Raw genomic sequence first — 16,518 nt, 5'->3', positions numbered from 1 at the left:
CCTCGGGGCATCCTTACTTATCCAGTCTGCCTCCCTGCCTGAGCTAACTAACTCGCATGGCCCATTTTCAACCTAACCATCTGGGGGGGGGGGGGGGGAATCCATTCTTTCATGGAGGAAACATATTTGAGCAGTTCCTCTGCTCAATAGAACTCCTAGTGGGCCAGTCCGATCCAGTATAGTTCTATTGCTTTGTAGTCAGCCCCAGGAAAATAACAAAGTTAGAAAGATGAATATATGCAAACCATGTTCTCGAAAGTATAACAGAAACTAATAAACAAATAAAAGGTAAAGCGAATTTTACACATGCTCTTTTGAATAGTAATTGGATTAAGGAGGAAATCAAAAGAATAAAGACAGCTAATTGAAAAATAATTAAAATCAGGGTAATTCAACATTAAAAATTATGGGATATGCATAAACTTGATCTCACCCAGGCATCCTGCTGTCCTGTCTTTGCACTTAGCCTGGCTCTGGTATGGTTGCAAAGCAATGTCAACAATTTCAAGCATCCTATCCAGACATGACAAGATCTAGACAAAGGAAGAGACTGCATCTTCCTTAGATCTTTTTTAAATATTGAGAGACTTTTGCCCACACCGGCAGATACTGTCTAATATCTCATTGCCCGGCATTGGGTCACACGTCCATCCCAAAAATGACCAGCAAGGGAGCGTAGTGACAATCATTAGACATCACAGACAGCAGGTAGTCAATTATTCAAACTATCAGATTTTTAGAATAGAGAATCTATGTCTATTTGGGGTGTTTCAGGAGCATTTTAAACGTTTCCTCAGATGAGTTCTATATATTTTTTTGTTAAATTTATACTTACTTATATTTTCTCTTTCTACCATAAACAAAATCGTCCCTGCCATTACATTGTTGAACTCACTGGTGTTCTAAATGAAAACTGTGGGTTTCTACATATTGATTTTTATAGCCTGCTTATTTATTATAGTGTCTTTCTTGTTTGAAGAAGTTTCTAGTTAACTCTGCTGGATTTTCCAGGTGAAAGTCATACCATCTACAAAGAGGGATAATTTAACCTTTTCTTTTCCAATGTTTCCAACCTGAAATATTTTTCTTCTGTCCAGGAGGAGGGTCATACCTCCAATACAATGTTAAATGGAAGTGGGCCTCCTTATTGTATTCCTAATTTTAGTATTTATTAATTTCCTTTTTGAAAGTCTTTTAAAAAAAATGAAAGTCTTCTAAATTTAAGAATGGGTCAAATGCCATTTCAACATCAATATATAAAAAATAACGTTCTCTCAAGATCTATTGATATGTTGAATTATATTCCTTTCCTAACTCTAAACCCTTCTGGAATGAATTTCTGGAATGAATCCTTCTTGATCATGCTACTATTCTCTTAATGAACTGCTTAGCTGTAGTTGCTCTCGTTATATAAATTATTGATATAAAACTTTAGTGTGCATATTTGCAAATGAGATTAATGTGTGCATTTTCTTTTTTTGTACAATTTATTTTAGCTTTTGGTGTCAATGTTATACTCATTTTATAAAAAATAATTTGGAGGGGTGCCTGGGTGGCTCAGTCGGTTGAGCGTCAGACTTTGGCTCAGGTCATGATCTTGTGGTTTGTGAGTTCAAGCCTCCCATTGGGCTCTGTGCTGACAGCTCAGAGCCTGGAGTCTGTTTTGGATTCTGTGTGTGTCTCTCTCTGCCCCTCCCCTGTTCACACACACACACACACACACACTCTCTCTCTCTCTCTCTCTCTCAAAAATAAACATTAAAATAAATTTTATTATAAATAAATAAATAAATAAAATAAACAGTAATTTGGAGATTTTTATTCTTTTCTTATGTCCTGAATGAGTTCAACTAGCATTATAATGCTCTATTCTTTAGAGGCTTGCTAGAATTATTATGTGAAATTATCTGGGCCTGCATTGGATGTTCTGTGATTGCACGGAGGCTTATACTTTAAAATTTTTCTCTATTTTTTTTAATAGAAATTAATCCACATAGTTTTGGTCCATTTGGTTTTTGTATTTCTTCTAGGATTAGTTTCAGCGAATTACATTTTCCAGGACAATTATTTATATCAGCCAGGTTTTAAAATTTCATTTATAGTTGCATATTTAAAACCTACTTGAATGAAATTGTGCAAATAGTCTAATTAAAAAAAAGCCCACTTTACTCTGTTGCTGAGGTTATTTCTCTTTACCCTTTCTTATTTTGTGTTTGTGTCTCCTCTCTTTTTACCTGCTTCAATCTTCTATTTGTCCATCTATTTTACTGATCTTTAAGAAAGAAATAGATTTTAATTTGTTAATCCTCTGTTTTTCTAACTTATTAATTTCTGCTTTTACTATTATGAAGTCCTTCCTTCTTCTTTTAATTTTTTTTTCTTTAAATTTGAGAGAGAGAGAGAGTGTGTGTGTGTGTGTGTGTGTGTGTGTGTGTGAGGGGTGGGGGATAGGGGCAGAAGGAGAGAGAGAGAGAGAGACAGAGACAGAGAACCCCAAACAGGCTCCATACTCAACACTCATGCAGGTCTGGATCACATGATTCTGGGATCATGACCTGAGCCAAAATCAAGAGTTGGACACTCAACCAAGCTACCCAGGCACCCCCATTCTTCTGTTATTTTGTGTTTATGTTCCCTAACTTTTTGAGTTGGATATTTAATGCATTGATTCTCTTCGTTTTACTTTTCTCAATATAAATATCTAAGGCTAAATTTTTCTTTATTTGAGATAGAGAGTACATGCAGGGGAGGGGCAGAGGGAGAGGGAGAAAGATCATCTTAAGCAGGCTCCATGTGCTCAATGTGGAGCCCAAAGTGCTGCTTGATCCCACGAAGCTGGGATCATGATCTGAGCCCAAACCAAGAGTTGGACTCTCAACTGACTGAGTCACCCAGGCACCCCTTATGGCTAAAATTCTTTTGAGCTCTGATCTGTTTTTGACCCATAGTTCTGGCATTTATTTAAATGATCATCGTTTTCTGCCGGGCGCCTGAGTGGCTCAGTTGGTTGAAGGTCCAACTTCGGGTCAGGTCATGATCTCACAGTTTGTGGGTTGGAACCCCGCGTCGGGATCTGTGCTGACAGCTCAGAGCCTGGAGCCTGCTTCGGATTCTGTCTCCTTCTCTCTCTGCCCCTCCCCACTTGCGCTCTGTCTCTCTGTCTCTCAAAAATAAATAAATGTAAAAAAATAATAATAATAATAAATTATCATCGTTTTCTGGAAATAATGTGTGTCTTAGAGCAGGTTGCTATAACAAAATGTCATAAATTGAGTGGCTTATTAACCACAGAAATGTATTTCTCACAGTTCTGGAGGCGAAAAGTCTGAGATCATGGTGCCAGCACAGATGGGTTAGTGAGAGCCCTCTCTGGTTTGCAGATGGCTGACTTCTTGTAAACTCACATGGCAGAGAGAGGGTGAACTAGGTCTCTGGCCTCTTCTTAAGGCACTAATCCCATTCATGAGGATTCCATGGAACCTCATGAACTAATTACTTCTTAAAGGTTCCATCTCCAAATACCATCACTCTGGGGATTAGATTTTAACAGGAATTTCGAGGGGACAGAAACATTCAGTCCAAAGCACCAGATAAACATGAATGTACTTGCAAATCCCCTGGGTATTTTGTAAAATGCAGATGCCAACTGTGAGAAATAAGGCCACTGACCCAATCAGAGGAGGGACACAGAGTCTCAGAGCCCAGTGAAGGGAGGCTTGAATCAATGTTTTTGCAAGAGCAGGTGGCTGAGGAACAGGCATACTCCAAACAGTGGCAGCAGGCAATTTATCTCCTAGTGTGAAGTCCCTCCTTTAATTCCTCATTGGCTGAGTACTACAGAGGTTACAGCCTTACCCGGAAGTGCCTATGCCCATGTAAGGCCAAAAAGTAGTCTGATTGGGACAACCGTACATTCCTTGAGATGACTCAGACACTTCAGTTCTTTGGCACACGCTGATTGCAAAGACCACGAAAAATAAGCCCACGAAATGAAGAGGGGAAGAAGAACCAGGAAAAGAAGTGTCTAAGAGTTTGGGACTCCATCTTTGCTGGGGGGAGGGTTCGTACATATTTCCAATAGGTTGTAAACCTGTTGCTAACAGCTTTTATTTGGTATATCTGAAAACCTATTGCTAACAGCTTTTATTTGGTATATCTGAAAATGAATCATATCACTTCTCACACTGACTCAGTAGGTCTGTGATTCTGCATTTCTAACAAGCCCAGAGGGATGGAGATGCTTCTGTCTACAGACTACTATTTGAGTAGCAAGAATTCAAAATAGGCTTTTCTTAAAATTCTCTAATCAGTTTTTTTCTGATGTTATGATTCTCTAGTTTTATTTTAATGTGATCAGAGAACGTTATCTGTATTATTTCTGCTTTTGGGAACTTATTGAGCTTTTCGTGGTGGTTAATATGAGGTCAGTTATCATGAATGATCAAGTACACCTGTCAAGATGTACTCACACTTAATAGAGTATAGAGTTCCATCGATAACTACCTTATTGGTTATTAGTTTATGTTTTTATATCCTTAGTTAATTTTTGTCCACTTAATTGGTCTTGGACTAAGAACATTGAGTTAATTTTCTATTGTTAGTGTATTTGTCTTAATATAGTATTACTATTAAGGGCTAAATAATATTTTATGTTCACATTGTCATGTTTATATAAACATTATTCACAACTGAGCATTGTAGCATACTACAATGTCTGGTTTCTTATTCTTTGTTTTTCCTGAAGTTAATAATTGACTTGCTTTTAATTTTCTTAGACTTCTTTTTGCCCTTTGCTAACTCCCCCTACATCTTCCAATACCTTCTCAGTATGATTTTCCAAAAGATCACTCATATCAAGCAATCTATAGTTTCTATTTTTCTTTTGGATACCTGCCCTCTGGGAACCTCTATTCTCCTTTTATCAGAGTTAATAACACATTAGGCCTGATGACATTGAGATGTATTTTTATTGTCATTTTGAAATTCCCTTTCTATTTCTCCTGGGTTGGATTCTCTGTTTCTCAGATCTCATCTCTTCCTCGGTCGTGGTTTATTCTTTCAATGTGATAGAGCACAGGGTGGGAGCTTGAAGTGGAAGACAAGCACAGACTTTGACTTCTAGTGCTTGGAACTTGCCCTGGGGGCTCTGTACAAATAAAATCCTATCATCATACCACATAGTAAAAGATTTGTCTGCAACAGGGAGAGAACATTTGGATCAGGTTATACAGAAAGGCAAAAACATTTGGGAAAATATATTGTCCGTGAAGATGGCTTTCATCTAGGACTTTGTCACCTCCAGAGTCACCTCTGTCTGTCAACTTTTGGTGTGTTTAGTCCAAACACTAGGCATCTGGCAGTCACAGTTGGACTGCTTGGCTTGTGTGCTAGCTTGTCAGAGCCCCATGCTACAGAGGCTCTTGCAGGAATCTGTGACTGCTTAATTAGTATGATTCCTGAGTAGAGATAGTCTTGCTCTTCTGTTAAATTCCTTAGTTGTCTTTGAGTGCACCTGCAGGCAGGCAGACAGCCTTATTCTCTTTGGAAATTGCCAAAAGGCATGAATGCTCTTATCAGTTGACACTGAAATTCCACACCCTTTCCCCAAGCAAACCTTCCTGGGCAATTGTTTAGACTTTAGGTTTGAGCTTCCTATATTGTTCGCAGATTTAAAAGAAGTTGAGTCATCATTCTTAGAAAGTTGATTCACTCTTTCAGTCTGACTTGAACAAACCGGGCCCCCAGAAAGAAGTGTCAATATGAGTGAGATGAAAAATTGTCAGGACATGGGAAGCACTCTGCCAGTGTGGGACAAGAAATGAAGATAATGAGAAAGCGTGACAATTCCATGAAATATCAAGGAGTTGCTTAATAAGCCAAAGTCAGAGACTCTGCAATAAATACTCATGTCGAAATAAAGTGTGGGCTGGTCTTGCCCTCTGAAGCGTTCTTGGAATGTGGGGCAGCTTGACCCTGCTAAAAGAATTCACCTACAGGCATTTGGAATGTGACCCATGACATCTGTTCTAGAAGCACTCGCTGGAAGATCAGGGGCCAAAGGGCATAGTTCCTCCCCACAAAGGATTAAAATTCTAGGAGGAAAAACAGACAAGTTAGCATATAAGATTGAATGAAACCAGGGCTACAAGAAAAGAACAAGAGAAATTTCTTTTGACTGGGGGTTTGGGGAAGGCTTCACAGCAGAGTGGCATCTAAATTGGGCCTCAAGGAAAGACTTGGTGGGAGAATGGGTCAAGGGGCATTCACAGCTGAAGAAAACATTTGCCCAATAACTGAAGTGTGAAAGGGCTTATCCCATTTGGTGAATGGCAAATGGCCTGCTGTACGTGGAGTTAGGAGGGTGGAAAATGAGGCTGAGAAGGACGTTTGGGACAAGATAAAGAGGACAAACCCTCAGAGAACCCTAAACTCCACTTTTAGGACCTTGGATTTAGTATAGAGGAGAGGTAGAGTCTCTCATTGTTTATGGAGGGGGTTACCGAATGAGTAGATTTGTGTTTTGGAAAAAGCCTTCTGTTAGAAGTTGGAAGAAGGGAAATTAGGAGGCAAGAAGGCCACCTAGGAAGGCAGGGCCGTGGAAGGGGGGAATTCCCAACAAAATCTCAAGAGATGATAGGCCTCCGGTCCTTGGACTGTACTGTGAGTAGTGAGCTATGGATTGTAACCAAATAAGCAAGGATCACTGAAAAGGCGACTCAGGGGAAAAGTAGAGGGGCAAGTAACTGGGCAATTTTGTGCCAAAGTAGAATGCCATTTCTCAAAGAAACATAAGGACAACGGCCTAGGCTCGGGGTTCTCAAACTTGGCTGCACAAATTTGGAATTGCTTGGGCAGCTCTAACAACTAATGGTAGCTGAGCCCCATCCCAAGAGATTGTGGGATCACACAAGTCGTGGGTGCCACCGGGGCTTCAGGATGTGTACAAGCTCTTAGGGGGATTCTAATACACACCCAGGGGTTGAGAACCATGGGTTAGTTGTTAACAGGTGTGAATTACTCATGCAGGGACACAGAGCTCAGAGATCATTACAGTGCCTGGTGTCCATCCACAAGCCGAGGGTGAGATTATACTGTCGCCAGTGTTTGGGAAGATAAGACATCACGTAAAATATTTGACTAGTTGTTACTTCAGGGTTCGGGAATAAGTATTTAAATTATATTTTCCTAGCAATTCTGAGTCAAGCATATAAATTGGCGCCTTTTTATTTTCTCAACCTTAGATAAAACCCTCATTTCCTTTTTTCTCCCTTTTTTTTTTTGTTAATATAATCTGGGGTTTCATATCAAAACTATAGTTACTACACTATTTTTAACAGCAGAGCCCTTTCATTTCAAGAATAGTTTTGGCTTTTCCATTCAATTTTAGAAACAGATGTACAGTTTTCAGGCTTTTACTTTAACTGGTTTCTGAGCCTTTTTACCATGGTTTGCTCAACTTGATGTTTTGTATTTGGAAAATACCTTTAAGACATTTGTTTTGAGGAAGGCTGACATCCTTTGCAAATCCTTGTGTGATGGTTAATGTTATGTGTCAACAGGGCTAGGCTATGGTGCCCAGTTATTTGGTCAAATACCAATCTAGATGCTGCTGAGAAGGTATTTTGTAGATGTAATTAATATTTACAATCAGCTGATGTGAAGTAAGGAAGATTATGCTCCATAACATGCGTGGGCCTCGCCTAATCAGCTGAAAGCCTTAAAAGCAAAAACTGAAGTTTCTCCAAGGAGAAGGAATTTCGCCTCAAACTATAATGTGGAAATCTTACCTGAGTTTCCAGCTTGCCAGCCTGCCAAGCCCCACAACCGTATGGGGCAATTTCTTAAACTAAATCTCTTATTCTCTTTCTCTCTCTCTATCCTACTGGTTCTGTTTTGCTAGAGAGCCCTGACTGATGCACTTTGAAAGTCCCAGCAATATCTTTCGTACCTATGAAATACGAACAACTTGGCTGAGTAAAAAAATTCCAAGGCCACAACTTCTGACGTCTGTGAGCTTCCAACCCTTGTTGTTCAAGAGCAATGATAAAGCAGCCCAGCACTTGTTCTTTTGTAGGTAATCTGATATTTAGGCCTGGAAGCCTAGAGGATTTTTTCTCTAAGAGTTTTGGCCAAGAAATCTTTAATTTTGGGTATTTTCCACTCATATTCCTTGGAACTCGAGTGAGCCTTTTCCATCTGCATTATTTGGATCTTTCTTTAGCTCAGGACATTTTTTACATTAGCACATGTTCTCAATTCTAAGATGACACCAATTGAAAAGGTAGTCTGACTACTTGGGGTGGGGATGGAAATGGCATGCAAACTAAGATATAAGATGCGTCTTAATTTCAGAAAGATCAAAACGGGGGGAAAGTATAATTGAGGAAATGTGAAGGATTGATTTTCGCTCCATTGGTTTTTGGTCTTTTCTGGGATTTCCCGTGTTTGGATTTTCTGTTCTCCATCTTCTGTTTCTATTGTATTCCCTCTTGTCATTTTCACCTGTTTTTTTTTTTTTTTTCCCTGTATTCTCAGATTTGCTCAGTGTGTCACTCATTTTCCGACATCATTTTGGGTAAGTTCCTTATAATCTTCAAATGTGATTTTTTTTTTTTATTGTTTATTTTTGACACAGAGAGAGACAGAGCATGAGTGGGGGAGGGGCAGAGAGAGAGGGAGACACAGAATCCGAAGCAGGCTCCAGGCTCTGAGCCGTCAGCACAGAGCCTGATGCGGGGCTCAAACTCACAGACCGCGAGATCATGACCTGAGCTGAAGTTAGATGCTCAGCCGACTGAGCCACCCAGGCGCCCCTTAAATGTGATTTTAAGGTCAGCATTTATAGTCATTTGAGTCCTTTCAAGGATTTATATCTGGGGCACCTGGGTGGCTCATCTGTTGAGTGTCCAACTCTTGGTTTGGGCTCAGGTCCTGATCTCATGGTTTATGGGATCGAGCCCCACACAGGGGCCCATGCTGACAGTGCAGAGCCTGCTTGGGAGTCTCTCACTCTCTGCCCCTCCCCCCACCTCTCTTGCAAAATAAATAAATAAACTTAAAAAAAAAAGGATCTAAATCCTTCCCGACCTTGTACATTTCTGCGGTTCTCGTCTAGGTGGCTTTGCATAATCTCCTCATGGTTTTTGTCCCCTGACACTTAGAAGCGCTGTCTTTATGCATGCTGCTGAGAATACCATGCGACTTCTGGAAATTTTCTTTGGGCTACTGCCGGTGATGGTTTCCAGAGCCATTCTCGTCCCCTGCCTCATCTGGATATGCAGCTCTCTTTGCTTGGTTCTGCTCAACTTTTTCCATAGGTCCTCTCTTTCCTCCTTTCCCAGCTGGCTGGATTCCATCGCTTCCACGGGCAGTCTGCATGTGTCTCCCCCCTCATTTCTTTGGTAGGTAAGACCCCTCTCAGAATCACGGCCAGAGGTAAGGTTGGTATGCAGGCACCTGGTCCAAGTCGCATTCCCAGTAGCCCCTCCTCACCCCACCCTCTACCTCCCACCCCCTCCCCAGCCCAGCTCACCACCCTCTCTACAGTTGCTCACCCCCCCCTACTTCTACCTTCTGGTCTCCGGACATCCACGGCAATGCCTGTGTGCAACCCATGGGCCCCAGAATGCACTGCTCTCAGGGCACCTCCTCCTTTTGTAAAGGGGTCCCCCTCACTTGTCTCGAAGTGATTCCCCGGAAAGTAAAAAATGGCCCGGACAGCTGGTAGCTAGCAGCTAACAGCTAGGCTGAAGCAAAGTGTTCCCAAATGAACATAAACAGCTTTCACAGAATATAAACAATAATCAGGCAAGGCCACTCCATGCCTGAAACAAGGCAGAGACGGGGCCATACCACAACCACAAAAAGAAACCCTTTTCTTCACTTGCTGATAAGAATAACCGCTGCTTCTTCACCAGTGACAAGCTCTCCAGCTCTGCTTCGGTCCTTCCACCCCCAGGATAAAAATGACTGAGACACCCCGTCACCAGATTGCCGGCACTTTCCGCCTCCACCCCCACCAGCTTTATCGAGATATAATTGACATATAACCCTGGGTAAGTTTAAGGTGTTGGTCTGCCACACGTATGTTGCCAAATGATTACCGCGAGGACGTGAGCTACCACCATTCTGTCACATAATTACTTTGTGTGTGTGTGTGTGCGTGTGTGTGTGTGGTGAGAACATTTGAGATCTACTCTCATAGCAATTTTCTGACAGGCATGGCACCAGGGCCACTACTCACTGACATATCCCATCCAAACCCAACTGCCAACTTCCCTCAACCCTCCTAAGAATCACTCAGCACAAGTCCGAAACCTATAAGAAGAACCTCTTCACAAGCCGTCCTGTGGGTACCACCCCCCCCCCCCCCGCCCCGTGTGCTCTCTCCCTTTGCTACAACAAGCTAAATACACCTAACTTTGACCACAGGTACAGTCCTGGTGGTCTTTGGTTGGTGAGGCTCGACATCCTGTAAGACTAAGTCACTTCTGCTGTCATCATAAGCAGCTGATGTACAGTTTCAAATATTTTTAGGTATCAGCAAGGGATAATTACCGGTAATCAACCTGCTAGTAATTTGGCATGTTGTAAGAGTGTCCTGAGGATGTGAAGCTGATGTTCTCCGAAATGTGGCTCAGGCAGCTGGTAAATGCAGAGTTCCGCCCTCGTACGCAGCAGAGGCAGACTTCCCCGTCTGCGTATCATCAATATTGGAAGTGACTAACAGGAAAGTGTTCAGAGTTGGCTTGGCTGCCTGGAGGCCAGGGGAAGCCTCAGCTCTCCTGGACCCCTTTGAGCCTCCGGTTGGTTAGCCCCGATTTTTTTCTCACTTCCTCTCTAGCCTAGCGGCCAAAGCAAGTCCCAGGACCAGCCCTGTATTCACAGTGGGTGGAAGCTACAAAGTCCTAGGACAACAGGCGTGGATACAGGGTGGCCATTAATTGAAGCCATTGACACTATTGTTTAACATCTCTGTGTCTTGTCTGCAGAATGGAGAAAACAAAACCTACCTCACAGAGTTTTCTTGCGAAAAAAATATAGAAAATAAATATAATGTGTAAAATAATCTACATGTATATCATATATATGTATATGATATATAAAAATGTATAATATATATGTATATAAATATATGAAATTTATCTAAAAGGAGTTAACATATTGAAAATGTTGGGGTAAGTGTCTGGCCCGGTGGGTACTATACAAACATTTTTTATTGTTGTCTTGAGTTGATTGTAGTTTCATATTAAGGGTCTCTCGTTTTATACATTTTTCTTGGTTTTATTCAATCATCTATTTTTTGTGGTTGCCTGGTTAACCCTACAGTCAACAGGGGTGCCTATTTTCATCAATAGTATTTTTGGCCTACTGTTTTCCACAATCAGAGCTTACGACGTATATGCATTTGGGCTCATGTGAAACCATCCAGTTTCCTATTGCGAAAGTAGATATATTGTAATTTCCCTGGAATTTTCTTGATCAGTCTCACATTATTAGATGTGCTTCCCCTGAACTTGTGTTATTTGACTAACTTCCAAACAAAATCTCAATGTATGTGTAATAAAATCATTGGGTTATTTTTAAGTGCCTAGAGCATAGTTTCATAATATAAAATCTGATATAAGCTTAAATTGCAACTTTGAGGGTTTTTTCCCTCTCCAATCCTTGGTAGAGTTCTCTTCTCCACTGACAACTGGGATCGGGAGGGAGAGATTGTCCGAGGGGTCTGTGAAAGGCATCCCTTGGGATTGCACAGTACACAACCTGTGCGATCAAACACAGTGTCTCTGGGACTGTCCCCCCAGTGGACATGAGCTTTGGTCAAAAAAGTTGAAGAAACACCCGTAAAGAGCCACTTCTAGTGTAATTCTCACTGTGCTGTTTTCCTGAGTCCATTTCACTGGTTTGTCTCTGTTGTTTTTCATAAATCGAGGCAAATGCTGTTAACACAGGCTTTTTAGGGTAAGCCAGCATCGTACAGAGACCAAAACGCCTTTTAGATAGTTGCCTCTCAGTGTTGACTTGATTACGTTTCACAGAGCTTGGCCAGCTCCAGCCAGCTTTCTTACAGGGATCTTCACAACCTACAGGGTTATCAAGAGACACGTCAGACTTTGAATGGCATGGTCAAGGTCAAGGTCAGGCAGTAGTGTGTCATAGCACTCCCATGCAGCCCAGCCCCTGACTCCAGGCCTACACAATGCCCACCACACTGTATCCTCTCTTTTTTAAAAACTGAAAAAAAGGGAAGAAACAAAGAAAGCAGAGCACTGAGATCAACAACAGGTTCTTTCTAAAGACAAAAGCACCATCTGGGGACAGATGGGATGTAAATATTAAACCTCCCCCCCAAAAACACTCAGAGTTACTGTCTGGTAAGAAACAGGCTTTTAAATTGGTTTTCAAATAGAGAGAGTGTTTTTATTCATCCTTATATAACTGTAAAAATGACTGAACACTTTGGACTATACATTTTTTCAATCTTTCCCAAATGAAATCACCTTTGGTAGAGAACCAAGCATGGAAAATTTCAGCTCAAAAAAAAAAAAAAAATGACTCTGTAAAATCATGGAGCAATTTAGAAAAAGTGGTGGAAAGAAAACATGTGTTTAGCCAGAGATAGTAACACTGGTTGGTCCGAAGTGGTTGAGAATGGATGCTTCTGAATAAACAAATTTCTATACAACCGAAGCATAATCTGTTATTGTTTTGCATGGAAATTCATCAATTTCTTTTCCATTGTTAGCTGTTGAAAATAAGGCAGTGCCAATATTTTTAAAAAGAATCGTTAAACAAATTTGGGGCCACAGTTTCATGTTTAATATCTTTGTCATACAAATGGAAAAGAAATACGGGTGGTAGGATTCCAGAGGTTTGGAATGTTTAAAAAAAAAATCTTTCAATAAATATGACAGAAATGTTTAGGTCTACTTTATGCTTCCTAAAATAACTAGCCAAAATTTTAAAAATAGAATGTCTTCTCAGAAAAAAATAGAAAGTACTGATAAAAAGGAAGAAAATAAAAACCACCTATGGCCAGTGACCGGAGATAGCCAATGTTACCGTTTGTTTTTATCCTTAGCATTTGTGTGTGTGTACAAATTTAACTTTAGGTCTTCTTGCAAACATGGGGTTAAACTTCACAAATTATTTCATAACTTTCTTTACACTTAATAACGTATTGTGTAATATAAGACTTTAGCATTGTTTTCAAATAAATCCAAGTCCCAAAACTGTGTATTTTCCCCTATAACTGTGGATATCACTTTTTAATGCTCTTTGATCAGTTCATTTGATCATTTTATTTTGCTACATTGACTATCTATCATTCTACCAGGAATAAATCATTTAAATTACTAATTTTTTTTAAGTTTATTCATTTACTTTGAGAGAGCAAGTGAGTGGGACAGGGGCAGAGAGAGAGGGGGAGAGAGAGAATCTCAAGCAGGCCTCTCACTGTCAGTGAACAGCCTGACGTGGGGCTAGAACTCATGAACCATAAGATCATGGCATTAACCAAGGCCAGACGCTTAACTGACTGAAGCACTCAGGTGCCTCTGAATTACTAAATTTTTATATTATCTTAATTTTTAGGATAAATGAAATCTTTCTCTTTTTTTTTTTTTTTTTTTTTTTTTTTGCTATTCTTTTCTGATGTTCTTTTAAAGGACTTCCAGATCGTTTTGTTGAGAGGTAATGAAGAAGATTTTGGATTGGAGAAAGCTTAAATTTATAGGTTAATTCGGGAGAGAATCCTTACAACGTTATCTGCCCATTTCAGAATATTATATATATAGATCCCTTCCTTTATTGACTTCTCTTTTTTAATATCTTTTGGTAAAGTTTTGTAGGTGTATTTGTATGCCGGTGCTGCCTATTTGTGGTGCATTTGCTCTGATGGATTTAGCATTTTGCTTCTTTTATTTTATTTTTTTATTATTATTATTATTATTTTTTAATGTTTATTTATTTTTGAGACAGAGAGAGACAGAGCATGAACGGGGGAGGGTCAGAGAGAGGGAGACACAGAATCTGAAGCAGGCTCCAGGCTCTGAGCTGTCAGCACAGAGCCCGACGCGGGGCTCGAACTCACGGACCGCGAGATCGTGACCTGAGCCGAAGTCGGCCGCTCAACCGACTGAGCCACCCAGGCGCCCCATTTTGCTTCTTTTAAAAGTGGGATGTATTTACTATCTTTTCTTTGATTAAGAAAAACTTTTTTTAATAATTTTTTTTTTTTTTTGAGATAGAGACAGAGTGAGAATGGGGGAGGGGCAGAGAGAGAGGGAGACACAGAATCTGAAATAGGCTCCAGGCTCTGAGCTGTCTGCACAGAGCCCAACATAAGCCTCGAGTTCATGAACTGTGGGATCGTGACCTGAGCTGAAGTTGGATGCTTAACCAACTGAGCCACCCAGGCGCCCTAATATTTTCTTTGATTTTAAAGCGACACATGCACATATTTTTAGAGGAATATAGGAGCGCTTATTTGCCTAACGGAACCCTCAGTCCCATTCCTGAAAAGCAAAAACATTTAGGTTTGTTTGCTGTTTTCATGGTGTTAAATTCTATAAATCCAAAGAATATAGATTTTTTATTCTTGGTATAGTAACTCTGAACTATGTTTATTTTTTTTAATTTTTTAAAAAATGTTGATTTATTTTGAGACAACGCGAGAGACAGAGTGCAAGCAGCAGAGGGGCAGACAGAGGGAGACACAGAATCTGAAACAGGCTCCAGGCTCTGAGCTGTCAGCCCAGAGTCCGACACGGGGCTCGAACTCACGAACCGTGAGGTCATGACCTGAGCTGAAGTCAGACGCTTAACCAACTGAGCCACTCAGGTGCCCCTGAACTATGTTTATTAATCGACACTGTCATCTTCATACCCTTCCTTCTTTAATCCACCCAATATTTGATATATTACTTTTAGTTGGTGGACCGTGTAAGTTTCCTCTTCTGTGAAATGCCTGTTACTGCTTCTTGCCCAGCCTGTTTTCTTACTGAGTTGCATGTTACATTCTTACCGATGGTGGAAATTCTGTATATATTCTAGATACTAATCCTTTGTTACAAATGAGTTACAACATCTTATCCCAGCTTTTGGCAGTTTTATCACTCTAGAGTGCTTTTTAAAAGATTTTTTAAAATATTTATTTTAGAGAGGGAGAGAGAGAAAGAGAGAGAACACGGGTAGGGAAGGGGCAGAACATAGAGGGTCTGGAGCCGGCTCTGTGCCGACAGCAGAGCCCAATGTGGGGCTCAAACTCAAACCATGAGATCCTGCCTGACCTGAGCCGAAGCCCAATGCTTAACCAACTGAGCCACCCAGGAGCCCCACTCTATAGTGCTTTTTAATGGAAAGAAGCTCTTAGTTTTGATACAGATGAATTCCTCTAGCTTTTCATTTAGTGTTTGTGCTTTCTGTGGTTTTTATTTAAGAAATTCTTCTCCACTCCCAGATCATAAAATTTTTTTCCTGTATGGTTTGTAAAAGTTGTACCATGCACATGTGAGGTTTAATTCTACTTGGAACCGATCTTTGTGCCTGGCGGGGGGGTAGAAATCCAATTTCACATTTCCCGCATGGAAAAGCCAAGGAATGCCTAGAAATTCCAACTTTCCCCACAGCTCTGCCGTGCTCACTGCGGCCTGATCGGGACTCCATGTTACTGCATATACCTTTTAGAATCATCTTGTCAAAGTCCGTGAAGTAAATTGCATCAAGTCTATAGAAGAATCTGGAGAGAATTTTGGTCTTTGTGACATTAAGTCCTTTCATCTATAAACATAACAAACTCTCCATTTATTTAGGTTAATATGCTAATATCTTTAATAAAGTTTTGTACTTTCCCCTGTGTTTTTGCACATAGTTTGTTAGCTCTATTCAGAATTGGTGTTGGCTTTCAAAATTGACCTTTTTGGTATTTTGACTTCATATTCGGAATCTTTCCAAATACTCTCACTATTTCTAATAATCTGTTCTATGAAGACCCTTTTATTTTTTCACCATAGACAATGTTAAATACAATGTTTTTTCCATTCCAGTTGTTATATGTTTTATTTATTTTTCTTGAGTCACTTCACTGCCTAAGACTTCCAGTATAGTATTAAACAGAAGGGGAGAGATAGGACATCCTTGCTTCACCATTTTATAGATGCTTTTTATCAGGTTAAGATAGTTCTTTCTGTTCTTAGTTTGCTGAGAACTTTTAACAATGAATAGATTTATAGTTTTACGAATTGCCTTTCTTGCATCTATCGAGATGATCACATGGTCTTTATCCTTTCATTTGTTAAGAGATTTTCCTATGTTTAACCTTCCTGTACCCTGGAATAAAACCAACTTGCTCATGATGATATTCTCTGAATTTGACTTGATAATTTTTTGTTTAAGATTTTATAAATAAATTCCTGGATGAGATTAGTCAGTCAGTTTCCTTCCTTTAATTCTCTTTGCCTGGTTTTGGTATCAAAACTACACTAGCATCGGGGCGCCTGGGTGGCGCAGTCGGTT

At 40.3% G+C, this 16,518-nt stretch overlaps 1 long non-coding RNA gene across 1 annotated transcript; it reads left to right on the top strand.

Annotated features, from left to right (window-relative positions):
- Window positions 1-8,535: 8,535 nt before the first annotated feature.
- On the top strand, window positions 8,536-13,406 carry LOC109498067. The gene is made up of 3 exons (XR_002740819.2): window positions 8,536-8,575; window positions 9,342-9,401; window positions 9,918-13,406. It is a non-coding gene; the product is annotated as an uncharacterized LOC109498067 (long non-coding RNA).
- The last annotated feature ends 3,112 nt before the right edge of the window (window positions 13,407-16,518 follow it).

This window comes from Felis catus, chromosome A3 (genome assembly GCF_018350175.1).
Source record: "Felis catus isolate Fca126 chromosome A3, F.catus_Fca126_mat1.0, whole genome shotgun sequence".
NCBI lineage: Eukaryota > Metazoa > Chordata > Mammalia > Carnivora > Felidae > Felis > Felis catus.
The sequence above is the reverse complement of the archived record's forward strand: the minus strand, read 5'-3'. Positions and strand labels throughout refer to the sequence as shown.